Genomic DNA, 12,751 nt, shown 5'->3' on the forward strand with positions numbered 1-12,751 from the left:
ATAAACCTAAGGAGAAAATAAGAAGGTTCACCACAATGTCACATAGGTAGAAAGCAGAGAATTCCAGAGGTCTGGTAAAATAATTGGTCAATTGGAATATTTGTTGAAATACTTGTAACCACCAGCTTCTCTAAACATGTTAAACTTATTTTGGAATAATAGATTTACAGGAGAGTGGCAAGGGTTCTATACACTTTTCTTCCTTCTTCTGTGGCTAGCTCTCTACTTCTACCTTTCCTTGTTTCTCAACCCACGATTATGGGGTTCCAACAGGGTTTGCGTGTTTATTGAGCATTTACCATGTGCCAAGTCCTGGATAGGTGCTGATGGGAGAAAGCTGTCTTTGCCCATTTCTTTCCCCTGCGCCAGCCTCCCTCTTCTTTCAAGCATTATTGTACTTAAGTGGTATGTTGCAGAAAGGAACGAGGAAGGACTATGAGTGCTTCATCTCTACCTTAGAAACAAGCATTACTGTACTTATAGTTAAGTGTGGTACTGTGCTCAATCTCTTTTTCCAATAAAAGCTAGTACCTTAATATTTTTTTTCAAAGCTACAAATTAATATGTGATAATTCACCTGAATGAAAGAAAGGCCCCTTTCCTTTTCCATCCTGTATGTTTTATGCAAAGAGCTTGAGGCAAATTCAGAAGAGAGCTGTGTTCAGGACTTGGCTTACAAGTACCACTGTGGCTCTGGACAGTCGCTGTGATACCAGAGACCTCTTTCCTCACCTACAAAATACCAGAAGTTGGGACTCACTCTATGACTCTGTTCTTTCTACAACTCCCTAGGTGTTCAGGTATTCTAACATTTTAAATTTAAACTTGAGCCCTTTTCCAATTTCTGTTCCAATTTCCTTTTTATTCCAGATGTGTTCTGTCACAACTGTTCTCCTAATTCATTTGGTCGTAGTCCTGCATTGAGAAATGCTATTTGTTATGGAATTCCTGTTTGATAGTCTGCTGACCAAACGAACATTTGCCTGAACCCTAAATGAAACCAGATCATAGGCACACAAAAAAAGAAACGGAATTATGAACCGCTAAGCAAAAATACAGGTGTACCTGTGACAGTAACTCAGTAACACCCTCTTCAGGGAGGAGAGGATTCACGTGGCTGGAGGCAAATGCTTTTGTTCTGTGGGAGACAATATGAGTGAGGAGGGAGGCTAAAAGCAGGAGGCAAAGCAGGTGGCATCTGTAGATTCCAGCTGGCGCCTGTAGGTGGATCAAATTCTGGGCCTATCTGTGCTTTTGGACACTGCTCTTCCATTTTCCTAATTCTGGAAAATTTCTTAATTTTGGTCTATGAAATTGATCAATGCCAATATAATATAGTCTGACAATTTTTCTACCTTCTCTGGAGAAGGTATCTTATAATGCGATTCTGGTCATATATTTTTTTATAAGTTTCAGATGTACAAAACAACATAATGATTAGACATTTACACCCCTCAAAAGTGATAATCTGACTTTGTACACAGCTATTACAATACCATTGACTGTATTCCCTATGCTGTACTTTACATTCCTTAACTATATATCTATATATTTAATTATAGTTGACATTCAATATTATTTTATATTCGTTTCAGGTGGACAGCACAGTGGTTAGGCGTTTATATAATCTATGAAGTGATCTCGATAAGTCCTGTACCCACCTGGCACTATACATAGTTCTTACAGTATGATTGACTATGTTTCCCATACTGTGTTTCACATCCCCATGACTATTTTGTGACTTCCAATTTGTACTTCCTAATCCCTTCATCTCTGTCACCCATCCCCAACCCCCTCCCTTGGTCATCTTTTTTGATCAGCAGATATTATTTAAACTTATTTATAATTCCATTTTGTTCTAAAAAGGATTTAAGGCAGTTTGTAGGCAGAGTATAAAGCCATCAGTGTCACTTTAGATTTCACTTAGGAGTGATTATGACAAAGGACTTGGTTGATGCAGTTGGGACCAGTCACTGCCACCCCACCCATATGACAGGCATGGCCAAGCCAGCCATCGTCCTATCATCACTACAAATTGAGTCTTTCTGAAACAGTTTAGCAAGTCACGCTCCTTAAATCTCTCCCTTTTGCTTTTATCCATTTGTTACTTAATTCTACAAACATTATTTGAACATCTATTACATGAGGACTATACTAAAGGTTATATGAATAAGGCATAATTCTTGCCCGTGATATACCCATTATCTAATTCAGGGGTCAGCAAACCATGGCTGGTGCCAACCGGCTTACTCCCTGTTTTTTTTTTTTTTTTTATGGCCCTCAAGATAAAAATTGTTTTCACATTTTCAAATGGTTGGAAAAAATTTTTAAAAAAGAATATTTCATGTCATGTGAAAGATATAAAATTCAAATTTCAGTGTCCATAGAGAAAGTTTCATTGTAATATAGCCATCAACATTGCATAATGTTGATGGTGCCTTTACACCACAACAGCAGCTGACCAGTTGTGACAGAGGCCTTTTGACCCCCAGGTTGTAGTATTAAGAGTCTGGTCCTCTGCAAATGTTAAGGTCTAGAATCGACCACCCCTCAATTGGACAGAGGACACACGCGATAATGCAAGTCACACAGCGAGGTTTATTTCCAGCTACCTGGGGTCCAAGTATCTGCCCGACACAGCGGGTTTCAACAAGGACCCCGAGCACTCAAAGCCAAGGGTTTATATAGCATCTTTAAAGCATCCAGTAATTTTCCATAGCTTCAAAGAGTATACATATCATGGGCTTGTTCCACATTCTGGGGATTTGACAAGATAAGCTGGCTTGTACCCCACCCAGTTGGTAGGTAACAAGAGAAGCTCTTTTCAAACAGGACATCTGGTCCACACCCTGTTAAGGTCATCCATAAAATGGTTTTCTTTCTTATGCTAACCTACTCTTACACAAACAAACAAACAAACAAACAAACAAATAAATAAGTAAAATTGCCAACCTCTGTTATATTATTCCAACGAATTTATTGACTGTCTCCAATGTTCTTTCTTGGTGCTTGGTTCTACTGTTCTCTGTGATGGCACTACGAAGTTCCTATCCTAATGGACCTTACACTGCAGAGAGAGAGGGAATCAATGAAGGAGAGAGGCCTTAACAATATGGCATAGTATCTTGAGTGCTGTAATATAGATGATAACAATAACCACAAATACTTAGTGCTTTCTATATGCCAAGCACTATCCTAAGGATTGTATAAGCATTAACCCACTTCCTCTTCACAACAGCCCTATGAAGTATTATAAAAGAATTTTTAGAAGAAGGTATACCATCATTCTTGTGCAGATATATAAAATGAACACATATCAAAACTTCTATTAAACTCATTAATTAATTAATAAGAATAATTTTCATTAGTATCAGTTGTCTGCAATTCACAGAGTTGAAAAGGAACTCAAAGATGAAATGTGGAGATAACAGAGATGGGTGAGCTAATGTGAGCACTCACTAAGCTCTTTTTGGCCTATTTCAGTCTTTCACTTTTTTTTCTGTACTACAGTGTATCCATACATTTTTTTTTTATAGATCGAAGATGTTCTTGATGACATTATGTATACTGATGCTTCCAGACATTATGGATATCTTGTATCATTATCCCCATTTTATAGATGAGCAATCCAGTTAACTGCCCAAGGACTCAAGCTAGCATGTGGCAGAGTCAGAGTTAGAATCGGACAGGCTGGCTCAGAGTGTCTGTACTCTGTGCATGTCATGAATGACGCTCATCTGCATCACATACCCCCTTGGGCAAAATACGTAGGATAAGTACACTTCTCATAGGGCACTCCCTTCTCTTCCGTTAAACAAAGCATCAAATGTGCATGGCTTAACTAACACACAAGGGTCTCCTTGACACTTGATGACATAGATAAGATTGACTTGTATCTCCATACCATGGCTTTTGGAAAGTCCAATGCCCTCCCCCAGATCACCAAGAATTCTACAGAGCTTCCCCTTCTTACAGTGAGCTTCATATCTAGCTTCCTGCCTCCAGTGAATTTTTGCTCCTCAATTCAAATATAATGGCTATTTCTTTTCCTTTTTTTTAGAAAAAGATTTTTTTATTAAAATATAACTATCATAGAATATTATATTAGTTTCAGGTGTACACAATAGTTATTTAACATTTATATACCTAAAGAAGTGATCACCGTAAGTCCAGCAATCATCTGACACTGTACCACGCTATCACAATATTGTTGGCTACTTTCTCCATGGTGTACATTACAGCCCCATGACTTATTTGTTTTATACCTGGAAATTTGAACCTCTTATTCCCCTTCACCTTCCCCCCCCCTTTAAAAAATTTTCAACTACAGTTGACATTCAGTATTATTTTATATTACTTTCAGCTGTACAGTATAGTGGTTAGACATTTACATAACTTAAGAAGTGATCCCCCTAACTAGTCTAGAACCCACCTGACACTATACACACTTATTACCATATCATTAGCTATATTCCCTGTGCTTTACCTCCCCGTGACTATTTTGTAACTGCCAATTTGTACTTCTTAATGCCTTCATCCTTTTTACCCTGTCCCCCAATTCCCCTCCCGTCTACCACCCCAATAAATCTAGGACCCACCTGACACCATACATAGTTATTACAATTTTATTGACTATATTCCTTATGTTATACCTTACATCCCCATGACTTCTTTGTGACAACCAATTTGTACTTCTTAATCCCTGCCCCCTTTTCATCCATTCCCAACCCCCCTCCCATCTGGCAACCATCAAAATATTCTCTGTATCTGAGTTTGTTTCTGTTTTATTTGTTTGTTTGTTTTGTCCTTTAGATTCTATATATAAGTGAAATCACATTGCTTCTGTCTTTCCCTCTCTGACGTACTTCACTATCCATACTGCTGCAGATGGTGAGAACCCATTCCTATCCACGGCCAAGCAATATTCCATTATGCATATAATGGAATATTATAACAGAATATATATATGTCCTACTCTTTATCCATTCATACATCAATGGACACCCAGGCTGCCTCCACATCTTGGCCACTGTAAATAATGTTGTAATGAACATACGTACGCACACATCCCCTTAAAGGAGTGTTTTGGGTTTCTTCAGATAAATACCCAAAAGTGGGATTATACGATCCTTCTCTGTCTTTTGTTATAATCTTTGTTTTAAAGTCTATTTTATCTGGTATAAGTATTGCTACCACAGCTTTTTTTTCTTTTCATTTCCATTTTCATGAAATATCTTTTTTCCATCTCTTTACTTTCAGTCTGTGTGTGTCTTTTGATCTGAAGTGAGTCTCTTGCAGGCAGCATATGTAAGGATCTTTTCTTTTTCTTATCCATTCAGCTACCCTATCTTTTGATTGGAGCATTTAATCCATTTACATTTAAAGTAATTTTTGATAGCTATGTAGTTATTGCCATTTTATCATTCATATTTTTTAAATCTTTTTTTGGTGTGTGTCTTAAAGAAGTCTTTTTAACATTCCTTGTAATACTGGTTTGGTAGTGAGGATCTCCTTTAGCTTTTTCTTATCTTTAAAAAGCTCTTTATCTGTCCTTTGATTCTAAATGATAGCTTTGTAGGGTAGAGTAATCTTGGTTGTAGATCCTTACTTTTCATCTATTTGAATATTCCCTGCCAATCCCTTCTGGCCTGCAGTTTCTGTTGAGAAATCAGCTGATAAGACTTATGGGAGCTCCCTTGTAAATTACTAATTGCTTTTTTCTTGCTGCTTTTAAGGTTCTCTCTTTGTCTTTAACCTTTAGCATTTTAATTATGATGTGTCTTGGTGTGAACTTCTTTGAGTTCATCTTGTTTGGGACTCTGCGCTTCCTGGGCTTGTATATCTATTTCCTTTGCCAGGTTAGGGAAGTTTTCAGTCATTATTTCTTCAAATAGGTTTTCAATTCCTTGCTGTCTCTCTTTTCTTTCCCTATGATGAGAATGTTGGTGTGGGGACAGAGCCCCTGAGAGCAGTTTCCAGGCTCTCGGCCTCACGTGGAAAGGTGCTGGCTCGGGTAGTACATGGCCGTCAGCTGTAACCATTGAGTCATTGGCCACTAATATAACTGCCGCAGCTATGTTGGGGAGTCGAGGAGAGTTGAGGGAAGTCAGAGAGTTGGTCGGTTGGCAGAAAAGCGGACAGTAGGTCGCATGTCGTGTGAATCCAGCCTCCAGTGAGACTATAGTGGTGTGACGCCCCTACCTATGGCTCCATGGGTGTTCCTTTTTGGCCTCACCATATCCTGTGTTCTTGTGTGGGGAGCAGGACCAGAGACCCCACCTGTCACCCCGCATGACACATGGCGCAGAGAGTAGGGTACAGTGCCGGCCAAAGCTCTCCGAAGGGTGGTGGAGCAGTTTGTGCATATGGACACCCAGTCTCAGGAAGACCAGGAGGAGCAGCTGCCAGAGAGCTGGACCCCCGTGGAGGGGTGGGAAGACGTGGATGGTTCCCCAACCACAGAGGCCGGAGAAAGTGAAGGTCGTTGCGCCCCTGTGGGCTGGGAAGTGCTTGCTGAGACAGACCGGATGCAGGATTTGTAGTCCCAGGAGGAAACACTTGCTGAGTCCTCCGTGGGAGATGAGGATGAGTTCACGGTCGTCCCTCACCCCCAGGACAGCCCAACGGAAATGACTATGGACTATGGGGAATTGCCTTCCATCCCTAATTTAATGGACCGCTTGAACATCCACCATGTAGTGGAACTGGTGGATGTTTGCTTTTGTGTCTCTACCAGCCACCATGGAGAATATGTGAGAAAGACTGGCTGTGCCCAGAAAGACTGGTGGTACCCTGAGAACTCTGGCTGAGCCCAGGAAGTTGGGTTGTGCCCAGAGAGAGTGGCAGTGCCCTGAAAGGCTCTGGCTGTGCCCAGGAAGTCAGGCTGTGCCCAGAGAGAGTGGCTGTGCCGTGAGAAGCCCTGACTGTGTCCAGGAAGTCGGGCTGTGCCCAGAGAGAGTGGCAGTGCCCTGAGAGCCCTGGCTGTGTCCAGGAAGTCTGGCTGAGCCCAGAGAGAGTGGCAGTACCCTGAGAGCCCTGGCTGAGCCCAGGAAGTCGGGCTGTGCCCAGAGAGAGTGGCAGTGCCCTGAAAGGCTCTGGCTGTGCCCAGGAAGTCAGGCTGTGCCCAGAGAGAGTGGCAGTGCCCTGAGAGCCCTGGCTGTGTCTAGGAAGTCTGGCTGGGCCCAGAGAGAGTGGCAGTGCCCTGAGAGCCCTGGCTGAGCCCAGGAAGTCGGGCTGTGCCCAGAGAGAGTGGCAGTGCCCTGAGAGCCCTGGCTGTGTCCAGGAAGTCTGGCTGTGCCCAGAAAGAGTGCCAGTGCCCTGAGAGGCCCTGGCTGTGTCCAGAGAGCCTGGCTGTGTCTAGGATATTGCATTCACCTCCAGGCTCCTCGCACAGGGCCCCTCGCGGAAGACGCTTATAGCGTAGATTGTGAGATGAGACCCTGTAGGGGTGGAGTGTGGGGACAGAGCCCCAGAGAGAAGTTTCCAGGCTCTTGGCCTCACGTGGAAAGGTGCTGGCTCGGGTAGTAGATGGCCGTCAGCTGTGGCTAGTTGGCCGTCAGCTGTAACCATTAAGTCATTGGCCACTAATATAACTGCCGTGGCTGCGCTGGGGAGTTGAGGAGAGTAGAGGGAAGTCAGAGTCGGTCGGTTGGCAGAAAAGCGGACAGCAGGTCGAACGTCGTGTGAATCCAGCCTCCAGTGAGACCACAGTGGTATGACTCCCCTACCTAAGGCTCCATGGGTGTTCCTTTTTGGCCTAGCCACATTCTGTGTTCTTATGTGGGGAGCGGGACCAGAGACTCCGCCTGTCACCCCGCACGACAGTTGGTACACTTGATGTTATACCAGAGACCCCTTTAAAACTCTCCTCATTTTTTTGGATTCATTTTCCTTTCTGCTGTTCTGATTGGGTATTTTCTGATGCCTTATCTTCTAAATTGCTGATTTGATCCTCTGCTTTATTTAATCTACTGTTGATTCCATTTAATGTATCCTTTATTTCAGTTATTATAGTCTTTATTTCTGACTGATTCTTTTTTATGTTTTCTATCTCCATTTTTATATTTCCTATCTCTTTGTTGAAGTTTTCCCTGAGATCACTGAGTATCCTTATAACCAGTGTTTGGAACTCTACGTCTGATAGATTGCTTGTCTCCATTTTGTTTAGTTCTTTTTCTGGAGCTTTGTTCTGTTCTTTCATTTAGGATGTGTTTGTTTGTCTCCCCATTTTGGCTGCCTCCCTGTGTTTGTTTCTATGTAGGGCTGCTATGCCTCCCAGTCTTAGTAGAGTGGCTTTATGTAGTAGGTGTCCTGTGGGACCCATTGGTGCAGTCTCCCTGGTCACCTGAGCCAGGTGCTCCAGGTGTGTCCCTTGTATGGGTTGTGCCCTCCTGTTGTAGTTGAGACTTGATTGCTGCTTGCAAGTCAAGGGGCAGGGTTGACCCTCTAGCTGATTGGTTGTGAGGACAGACTGTGGCTACAGTGTAGGAGCTTTTGTGCAGGGGCTGACCCTACAGAGCAGGGTCCACTCTATCAGGGCTCCGGTGACTACCTAGTCTGTCCTTTGGGTGTATCATCTTTGGAGGTGGCTGGGTAATGCTCCGGCCCAGGCTGAAGCTGGCCACTGGGACTGTCAGGCCCAGGGCCTCCTGGGAGGGGCCCTGCTGCAGGCCAAGTTCAGCCACAGTCTATGCCCTGCCTGGGGCCACCTGGCATGAGTCACAAAGCAATCCAGAGATGGTCGGCACCCTCACTGTGCTTAGAGGTGCCTTGAGAGGCCAAGCCATGGACCAAAGCCAGCTGTCACTAGTGCCAGGCTTAGGGCTGCTCAGCCAGAGGTATGGGACTTGCCAAAGCCAGGTGCTGCTTGTTCGGGTTTTGTGATGATTTTAGGAAAGTCTTCAGCATGAACCAAGACAGGTCATTTATATGGAAAAGCCACTGGAAATGGCTTTGGTGTGCCTGAAGGATGGGTCACAGTCTTAGGGAATCACTAGGGTGGGGCCAGTTTGATGGAGACTCAGAGAAGACGTCTGCATGGGTCTCCACACTGGAAGGGGGAGGGCTCAACAAGGAAACAATGCCAGCTCCTCCATCAGGAAGAAAGCTGCCCCTCCAGCCTTCCACCCTAAAGCTAGACAATTCAGTTCCTCCCCCCATCATCTCCTGGTGCCTTTCGAGCTGCTTCCCCAGTGCTGGAGCTCAGAGCAAGAGTGAGTGAGTCTGTCAGTGAGTAAGTCCATGCACAGGCCCTTTAAAAGGAGCACCTGGGATGCTGTCGCCTTCTGTCTCACTCAGTCACAATCTCTGCTGGTTTTCACAGCCAGAAGTTATGAGGACTTCTCTCCCCGGTACTGAAACCCTGGGCTTGGGAGGAGGTGGGACCCGTCGCTGTTCAGGGGAAAGACCTCCACAGTGAAGATATCCCTCCCAATTTTAAACGATCACACGCAGGTGTGGGACCTGCCTATTCCGTGCCTCTGCCTCTCCTACCAGTCTTGAGGTGGCTTCTTCTGTATGTCTGTGGTTGGAGAGCTTTGGTTCAGCTAGACTTCAGGTGATTTTCAATAATCGTTGTTCTGTGGTTTAGTTGTAATTGATATGGTCCTGAGAGGAGGTGAGCACAGCATTTACCTACTCCGCCATCTTGACCAGTTTAATGGCTATTTCTATAGTTGCATTTACTCAAATATATGCCTTAGCACCTTCTTTTTAATCTTCACGAAAGTAATAATTAATAATAATAAAGAAATCCTGTGGATGTAAAATTACTGCAGAAAAAATAGGAATGCAACAACTTAAATTTGAATATTAGATATGCCTGGTAATATCTAGTACTCACTGAGTGCTTATGTGCTAGTTACTACCTAAATATTTAGACACACAGTAGACCCACCCATAAGAAATATATGGAGTCCAAAATTTTCAGTCTCCCAAAATGCAGGATTGCATATATTGAGGTTATTAAAGTGACTGGGGTAAGCTTGTGCAGCTTGCTGGCCGGACATTCCAGAGGTCCAGCTGTGCTGACTCCATGCTATGGTTTGGCACATTCACCTGGTGGTGACTGGCCACTCTGACTTAAATGTTGATAGGGCCAATTTCTTGTCTTCTGGTTAGCTGGACTTCCAGAATGATAGCAGCAATTTCAGGAATCTCCTAGTTAGGTGGTGCCATGGAGATGGGCTGGGAGGACACTGGGAATGTCAGTGTTCTGTCTTCTGAGGTTGTATCACCTTTCCCTCCATATTCTCTTCTCCCCCAGAGAAAATAAGAACCTCATCCCAGCACAACAATGTGAATGTGCTTAATGCTACTAAACTATACACTTAAAAATGGTTAAAATAGTAAATTTTATGTCATGTACATTTTACCACATTCTTTTTTTAAAAAAGAAAAAAAGAACCTTAGCTTAACCCTGGTTGAAAATGGGAGTTGGACAAAGGGTGGAAGCCAAGCACCGTTTCTCTTATATCGAAATTACTTTATTTCAAGGTGCATCATGGTGGGTTTTTAGATGTGAACCTGGGTAACCTACCTCTCGAGTTTCATTTAAGTCACGTTCCTGAGACCATACTATCATTCCACCTCTTGTTTACCTATTTCCAACCAAAAATACATTTCCTCCTTTTTATGCAGACCAGTTCAATAATTCCTCCACGGGATCTGCTGTTTTAGGCTCTATTCCATCGTTTAATACCTAAACGTGTCTTCAAGGCATTTTCCTAAATAAAAACAATTTCCTTTTTCAGAGGGATTCCTGCAGAGGACTTAAAAAAAAAATCTGAATATTAAGGGAGTGCCCTAAGTATCAATACCACTAATAAATTACTTGCAATATCCGCCACCCCACCCCCCCACCAGTGATTGAGAAGCACTGCTTTAATTTTCTAATTTGGCACATGTGTTAGAGTACAAATCAATTTCAAGGTTTAGGGTACTTTTTTCAGACTTGTGTCCTCACAGCTCGAGTTCCTTGACAAAAACTTGTTGAATGCACCCAACTAAAAAGAGACTTCTCACCCTAACCTGCTTCTTGAGACACGGTTTTGCAGAACTAGTCTGGGATTGGTCGAGCAAGTGTTTCTCCACTGTCCTCCACAGCACTGGTTATGATCTTTGCCAGAAAATATTGGCCAAGTTGTGATTTGATAGGGAACAAAACCCAGGAGAAGTTGTGAGTCAGTCCCCACAGCTAAAAACTTAGAATGGAATGCTTTGTTTCCTAAGCTTCCGAAATTATTTGGTCAACCTTCTTGCCTCTTTGTATGTGTGTGTATGTGTGTGTGTGTGTGTGTCTTTCCAAAAGTGAGACCCTGAAGGTCCACAGCTGCTATATGACCTCAAGTGACCACCTCAATTAATTCCTCAAATTAGTGCCTCTATTTTTAATGATGCAGAAAAGACCCAAGCTCAGAAAAATCAAGGAAAAGCATTGGCACAGTAAGTCCACATTCACTGGACTTCAAAATCTGCAGTGTAGCAGAACCAGGCTGAGCAACTCAAAATGCCAGAATAGCAATGGAAGAAAATGACTAGTCAAAAACTCTCCATCATGTAACTTATTGATCAAAAAGATGTCACTTTCTGCTGATCAGAAAATATTGTTGCCAGAGGGCAAGCCCCTTAGAGATGATGTAGTCCAACCCCCTTATTTTACTGATGAGAGATGTGGAAAGCAAAGTGATCTAAGGCCACACAGTAATTTTGTGACAGTGGTAGGGCTTACTTAGGTGTTCTTTCCGCTTCTCAACTATTTTACCTTCCTTAATCTACAGAAGAACAATAAAAGATGTCTCTAAGTTTTAAAGAGGAAAAGTGGCTTGTTATTTTGATAATTATATTGTAGTCTATGTGAATGATGACCCCTAGAGTTGTGACTAGCCCATGTGGCTATTCATGGTGACCTTAATAAATGGACACGTTTTACGTAAAACTGAGAGATAAAGAATTTGTATAAGAAACATCACTCCCAATTAGACAAAGTTTTCAAAGGCAATGTTAGAAGAAAAGGCATGAGGAGAGGTTACTCTTGTGAGCCAATTACAAAGAGCTATCAAATTCCTGGCTGACCCTCCCCACCGCCTTCCCCCATGTCGTTATCATTGTGTGATAATCTGTCAGTGTCCTCTCCTGGCCCTCCACTCTCTTCCTCTATTTATTTCACTCTTTTTTGGGTTCTATTCTGAACCCTCAGGCCCCCTTTCCAGATTCCTGTTTATAAGCCCCATCCCCTCTGTCCTGGACTTGTATGTGAAACTTGTCTCAATAAACCCTTTGGGATAAAAAAAAAAAAAAAATTTCCTGGCTGAAGAAGATGACATAATTTGCCTGCTTTTCTGTATGTGACTGCCAAGCTCCTGTCAGCCTCTTAACAGAAAGCTGCTACCCCGTTTGCTTGGCCTTGGTGCTGGTGCTCTGCTTCACACTAGGCCTATCCTGTTGGTCCTGAATCCCATCCTCAGGGCAGCTCTGGCCTCCTGCTGACCCCACCTGGGCAGAACAATGCTAGCTTCATTCATCTCAGTGGGCCAACCTTTGGCTGCAGACCAGGGGAGATAACCTTGAAAAATGGAAATTCCAGAAAGTTGGGGAAATATTTTAACCAGCAGTAGAATCAGTTTGAATTTGAGTTGTTGAGAAATGGGGAAGTTGGTTTGTGAGAGTCGAGTTGGGGGTAGTGAAGGGAACAGACTAGGAATCAGTCTGACTGGACACTTGAAAGAAGTTTCCTTAAAATGTGAACATAATT

The sequence above is a fragment of the Rhinolophus hipposideros genome (assembly GCF_964194185.1).
Source record: "Rhinolophus hipposideros genome assembly, chromosome: 4".
Lineage (NCBI taxonomy): Eukaryota > Metazoa > Chordata > Mammalia > Chiroptera > Rhinolophidae > Rhinolophus > Rhinolophus hipposideros.